The sequence below is a fragment of the Triticum dicoccoides genome, chromosome 4B (genome assembly GCF_002162155.2).
Source record: "Triticum dicoccoides isolate Atlit2015 ecotype Zavitan chromosome 4B, WEW_v2.0, whole genome shotgun sequence".
NCBI classification, from domain to species: Eukaryota; Viridiplantae; Streptophyta; class Magnoliopsida; order Poales; family Poaceae; genus Triticum; species Triticum dicoccoides.
In genome coordinates, this window is record NC_041387.1 from 390,681,263 (window position 1) to 390,688,691 (window position 7,429).

Below are 7,429 nucleotides of genomic sequence, written 5' to 3' on the forward strand. Positions count from 1 at the left end.
TTTTGCTAGAGCTTTTCCAATGTCAAGTATCTCTTCCTTAGACCATGAGATCGTGTAACTCCCGAATACCGTAGGAGTGCTTTGGGTGTACCAAACGTCACAACATAACTGGGTGACTATAAAGGTGCACTACATGTATCTCCGAAAGTGTCTGTTGGGTTGACACGGATCGAGACTGGGATTTGTCACTCCGTATGGCGGAGAGGTATCTCTGGGCCCACTCGGTAATGCATCATCATAATGAGCTCAAAGTGACCAAGTGTTTGGTCACGGGATCATGCATTACGGTACGAGTAAAGTGACTTGCCGGTAACGAGACTGAACGAGGTATTGGGATACCGACGATCGAGTCTCGGGCTTGTAACGTACCGATTGACAAAGGGAATAGTATACGGGGTTGCTTGAATCCTCGACATCGTGGTTCATCCGATGACATCATCGAGGAGCATGTGGGAGCCAACATGGGTATCCAGATCCCGCTGTTGGTTATTGACCGGAGAGCCGTCTCGGTCATGTCTGCTTGTCTCCCGAACCCGTAGGGTCTACACACTTAAGGTTCGGTGACGCTAGGGTTATTAGGAAGACTTGTATGTGATTACCGAATGTTTTTCGGAATCTCGGATGAGATCCCGGATGTCACGAGGAGTTCCGGAAGGGTCCGAAGGTAAAGATTTATATATGGGAAGTTGTCATGCGGACACCGGAAAGTTTCGGTGACATATCGGTATTGTACCGGGGCCACCGGAAGGGTTCCGGGGGTCCACCGGGAGGGGCCACCCCTCTTGGTGGGCCACATGGGCCTCGTAGGGCAGGGCACCAGCCCCTGGAGGGCTGGGCGCCCGCCCTTGGGCCCATGTGCCTAGGGTTGGGGGGACCCTAGAGGGGGCGCCCCCTTTGCTTGGGGGGCAAGTCCCCCCTCCCTGGCCGCCGCCCCCCTCTAGATCCCATCTAGAGGGCCGGCCCCCTTGCCCCTTCCCCTATAAATAGAGGGGTGAGGGGAGGGCTGCAACACACAACCCAAGGCGCAGCCCCTCCCCTCCCCAACACCTCTCCTCCTCCGTCACGAGCTTGGCGAAGCCCTGCCGGAGTGCTGCTTCTCCACCAACACCACGCCGTCGTGCTGCCGTTGGAGCTGTCTTCCTCAACCTCTCCTTCCTCCTTGATGGATCAAGACGGAGGAGACTCGTCCGTCCCGTACGTGTGTTGAACGCGGAGGTGCTGTCCGTTCGGCACTTGGTCATCGGTGATCTGAATCACGTCGAGTACGACTCCATCATCACCCTTCCCTTGAACGCTTCCGCACGCGATCTACAAGTGGTATGTAGATGCAAACTCACTCCCTTGACTCATTGCTTAGATGAACTCATAGATGGATCTTGGTGAAACCGTAGTAAAAAATTTAATTTTCTGCAACGTTCTCCAACATGAAGATGGATCATAGCCAGACTATATGATTTTGTAGGGATAGCTTGCTTTGGCCATGTTATTTTGAGAAGACATGATTGCTTTATTAGTATGCTTGAAGTATTATCGTTTTTATGTCAATGTTAAACTTTTGTTTTGAATCTTATGGAACTGAATATTCTTGCCACAATAGAGAAGATTACATTGATAAATATGTTAGGTAGCATTCCACATCAAAAATTCTGTTTTTATCATTTACCTACTCGAGGACGAGCAGGAATTAAGCTTGGGGATGCTTGACACGTCTCCAACGTATCTATAATTTTTTATTATTCCATGCTATTATATTATCCATCTTGGATGTTTTATATGCATTTATATGCTGTTTTATATGATTTTTGGGACTAACCTATTAACCTAGAGCCCAGTGCCAGATTCTATTTTTCCCTCGTTTTTGAGTTTTACAGAAAAGGAATACCAAACGGAGTCCAATTGACCTGAAAACTCACGGAGATTATTTTTGGATCAGAAGAAGCCCAAGGAGCATTGGAGATGGACCAGAAGAGTCCTGAGGCCACCACGAGGGTGGAGGGCACACCCCCTACCTCGTGGCTTCCTCGTGGACCCCCTGACTTGTTCCCGACGCGAACACCTCTTATATATCCCCAAACTTCCAGAACAGAACCAAGATCGGGAGTTCCGCCACCGCAAGCCTCTATAGCCACAAAAAACGATTGGGACCCTGTCCCGGCACCCTCCAGGAGGGGGGGATCCATCACCGGTGGCCATCTTCATCATCCCAGTGCTCTCCATGACAAGGAGGGAGTAGTTCACCCTCGGGGCTGAGGGTATGTACCAGTAGCTATGTGTTTGATCTCTCTCTCTCTCTCTTTCTCTCTCTCTCTCGTGTTCTTGATATGGCACGATCTTGATGTACCGCGAGCTTTGCTATTATAGTTGGATCTTATGATGCTTCTCCCCCTCTATCTTCTTAAAATGAATTGAGTTTTCCCTTTGAAGTTATCTTATCGGATTGAGTCTTTAAGGATTTGAGAACACTTGATGTATGTCTTGCATGTGCTTATCTATGGTGACAATGGGATATTCACATGATCCACTTGATGTATGTTTTGGTGATCAACTTGCGGGTTCTGTGACCTTGTGAACTTATGCATAGGGGTTGGCACACGTTTCGTCTTGACTCTCCGGTAGAAACTTTGGGGCACTCTTTGAAGTTCTTTGTGTTGGTTTGAATAGATGAATCTAAGATTGTGTGATGCATATCGTATAATCAAACCCATGGATACTTGTGGTGACATTGGAGTATCTAGGTGACATTAGGGTTTGGTTGATGTGTGTCTTAAGGTGTTATTTTAATACGAACTTTAGGGCTGTTTGTGACACTTATAGGAATAGCCCAATGGATCTATCAGAAAGAATAACTTTGAGGTGGTTTCATACCCCACAATAATATCTTTGTTTTTTCTCCGCTATTAGTGACTTTGGAGTGACTCTTTGTTGCATGTTGAGGGATTGTTATATGATCCAATTATGTTATCATTGTTTAGAGAACTTGCACTAGTGAAAGTATGAACCCTAGGCCTTGTTTCCAAGCATTGCAATACCGTTTTCGCTCACTTTTGTTACTAGTTACCTTGCTGTTTTTATATTTTCAGATTACAAAAACCTATATCTACCATCCATATTGCACTTGTATCACCATCTATTCACCGAACTAGTGCACCTATACAATTTACCATTGTATTAGGTGTGTTGGGGACACAAGAGACTCTTTGTTATTTGGTTGCAGGGTTGTTTGAGAGAGACCATCTTCATCCTATGCCTCCCATGGATTGATAAACCTTAGGTCATCCACTTGACGGAAATTTGCTACTGTCCTACAAACCTCTGCACTTGGAGGCCCAACAACGTTTACAAGAAGACGGTTGCGTAGTAGACATCAAAAGCCGTAGTTAGATTACTAAATATTTCTTCCAGTTTATCAATCCGAGATGGGCTTTATTCAATTCTTTCATGAATTATGGTCCCCTTTTCTTTTAACAACTTAAAAACTTCTCCCGCTTTTGACCCAAATTTAGTAGCAAAATTATGCATCTTCTTATCTAAGTTTTCAAAATGTTCTTCGGTAAGCATTTTCTTTTCAATAGCATCTAGTCTTTCCATAACATGCTCGAGAGTCAAAGTTGTTTCATTAATCATAAGCGGTGGTGAACCCACTAAATTTCCCATAGCATTAAAAGCATCAAGAGAGGGACACATCAAGAAATTTCCACCGGTAACCGTATCATGGACGAATCTATACCAAATGGTGATACCCACATAAAAACAGCAAAGAAGAACAATGGTAGATTGCTTACGGATAGATCTATTATGAGCATTGCAAATCCTATACCAAGCATCTTTTAGATTCTCCCCTCCCCTTTGTTTAAAGTTGAGAACCTCGTTCTCAGGAGTGCACGCAATAGAGGAAGAACTATCCATAACGTCAAAAAGTGGCCAACAAGATTGCACACAAAAACAGATCTGACGGGAAAAACGGCGAACGAAAAAGAGGGCGAATAAAACGACAAATTTTTGTGAACTGGGGGATAGGAAAACGAGAGGCAAATAATGTAAATTGCAAGGAGATGAGATTTGTGATTAGGAACCTGGTAGATGTTGATGATGTCTCCTCGGCAACGGTGCCAGAAATTCCTTTGATGTTTGCTTGAACTACGGCGGTATTTCCCCAAAGAGGAAGGGATGATGCAGCACAGCAACGGTAGGTATTTCCCTCAGTTATGAGATCAAGGTTATCGAACCAGTAGGAGAACCACGCAACACCACATAAACAGCTCACGCACACAAAGAACAAATACTTGCAACCCGACGTAAGAGAGGGGTTGTCAATCCCTCACGGGCAAAAAGGATAGGTAAAATTGTAGTAGGTTGGATAAATAGATCTCGTGGGAACGCAAGATAAATAAATAACTAAAATTTTCAGCAAGGTATTTTTGTATTTTGGATTAATAGATCTAAAAATAAAAGCAAATAAAAATAGATCTCGAAGGCAAATATGATTAAGAAGAGACCCGCGGGCCGTAGATTTCACTAGTGGCTTCTCTCGAGAAAAATAGCATACGGTGGGTAAACAAATTACTGTTGGGCAATTGATAGAACTTCAAATAATCATGACGATATCCAGGAAATTATCATTATACAGGCATCACGTCCAAGATTAGTAGACCGACTCTTGCCTGCATCTACTACTATTACTCCACACATCGACCAATATCCAGCATGCATCTAGTGTATTAAGTTCATGGAGAAACAGAGTAATGCAATAAGAACGACGACATGTTGTAGACAAGATCTATCTATGTAGAAGTAGACCCCGTATTGTTATCCTTAATAGCAACGATACATACGTGTCGGTTCCCCTTCTGTCACTGGGATCAAGCACCGTAAGATCGAACCCATCACAAAGCACCTCTTCCCATGGCAAGAAAAATAGATCTAGTTGGCCAAACTAAACCAAAGATTTGAAGAAGAAATACGAGACTATAATTAATCACGCATATAAGAGATCAAAAGACTCAAACAACTTTCATGGATAAAAGCATATATCTGATCATAAACTCAAAGTTCATCGGATCCCAACAGACACACTGCAAAAAGAGTTATATCAAATAGATCTCCAAGAGACCATTGTATTGAGAACCAAGAGAGAGAGGAAGCCATCTAGCTACTAACTACAGACCCGTAGGTCTACAATGAACTACTCACACGTCATCGGAGAGGCACCAATGAGGATGATGAACCCCTCTGTGATGGTGTTTAGATTGGGTCTGGTGGTTCTGGAACTTGCGGTGGCTGGAATTGATTTTCATCGACTCCCCTAGGCTTTCTGGAATATTGGGGTATTTATAGAGCAAAGAGGCGGTGCAGGAGGCCACCGAGGTGGGCACAACCCACCAGGGCACGCCTGGGCCTCCAGGCGCGCCCAGGTGTCTTGTGCTCACCTCGGGCCCCCTCTTCGGTACTTCTTTGGCCAACTGGATGTCTTCTGGTCCAAAAAAATCCACAAAAAGTTTCGCTGCATTTGGACTCCGTTTGATATTGATTTCTTGCGATGTAAAAAACAAGCAGAAAACAACAACTGGCACTTGGCACTATGTCAATAGGTTACTCCCAAAAAATGATATAAAGTTGCTATAAAATGATTGTAAAACATCCAAGAATGATAATATAACAGCATGCAATAACAAAAAATTATAGTTACATTGGGGACGTATCATTGAACTCGCCTAAGAAGCCGAAGGCCGAAGAAGCCACAACTCCGAGGAGTCATTTGATATCCTCAGCTTGAAGACTAGCTCAGGGGCTACTGACCATGTCCTGGACTAGGAGGTGCTAAGCACGTCGACCTGCCGGCCATGGGCCATGCCGAGGATCCTCAGATAACTGAAGAGTGGGCCATGTTTGCCATACCTCATGCCATACTCAAGATGGAGTCCTCCGAAGACTCGGCACACACTCCAAGACATGTTTAATTCATTGGCATGGTCATCCCTTGATGTAACTGACCTATATGTAGCCTTAGGTACTCCCGACGTCTATATAAGTCAAGGGATCTTAGACCGTAGGAAGAAGAATCATTCACACACGATCTCGAGGTAGATCATCCTGTACTTTGTACTCCATCCAAAATCAATACAGCAGAAGCAGGACGTAGGGTTTTAGCTCTTCTAGAGGGCCCGAACCTGGGTAAAACATCGTCTCCCTCTTTGTCCCATAACCATTAAGTTAAGATCACCAGCTCGGGACCCCCTACCAGAGATCTGCCAGGTTTAACCCCGGCAGCGTGCTCCTGGAGCATAAAGTTAGTGAGGGCATGCGTATCTTCATGCTAGTCTGGACGACCGTAGCTTCATCAAGTCCCTCGAGTAGCGATGTATAGGGACAGAGGAAGGAGACCGGAGGAGGAATCAAAGACCATTGAGAGAGAATGTCACGAGAGAAGGCCATTGGAGGAGTCCAAACCAGTATCCAAACAAAAAATGAATGTGCCCATTTTGCACTTTATAGACCAAAACATATTTTTGTATAATATGGTTATTCAAGTAATATCGATTTTTCTATAAATTGGCTTAAAACATGCATTTTTACACTGTGGCTCACTTTTGCTATCCAAACAACCAGTTAAGTATGAATAATCTCACAGTCTAGGGTGTGTGCGAGCGGGGGTTGGAAAATTGTCTGGGCCCCTGTCTTACTCGTTGCAGCGAGGCCCAACACGTCGAGCTCCTCGTGCTCATGGTGGCGGTACCGTCCCTCCCCGTGTGGATGTGCGGCGGCTGCCTTTGTGTGCGGCTCCCCATGGTGCGCTCTCCTCTGCTCGGGTGTATGAGCTTGCCCGCTTCGAGGGCACCCAGGCGCCCCAAGTCGTCTTCCTATAGGAGTCGCAGGCGTCGTCCAGGGTGCGGTTCTTCGCCTGGCTGCTCATGCAATGTTGGGTCCACACACGTGACGTGTTTCTCAAGAAGACGATTATCTCACCTAGATATGAGGAGTGTCATGTATTTGCCTCCGCCCCTAAGACGACTAATCACATGGTCTTCGAGTGCCCTTTACCGTCCAGTGCTGGCAGCACCTGGGTGTGTGTGTGTCTCTAGAGCTACGGTACGCGCTCTGCACTCGCTCGATGTCTCCAACGCCGTCGTGGGGGCTTCCCCCGCAGTCTTTGTCCAGCTTTGTTGCTGGCGGCTCTGGAAGCACAAGAACGGTGTGGTGTTTTAGAGGCTACCACCCTCCCTGTCCGGTGTCTTGAGCGGTTGCAGGGAGGACTCGGTAATCTTGCGTGGCCACCTGCGTGTGCCTGGTCGCAGGGACGCCGATGTATGGCTTTGTGCGTTCGCCCATCCTCCATGGTGTGCGTGGTGTGGGTTGATCATGTGTGTCTTGGTCCCTCCCCCCCCCCCTCTCTCTAATCCTTCTCTTGAGTTAGCCTCTTGGCTACGGCTTT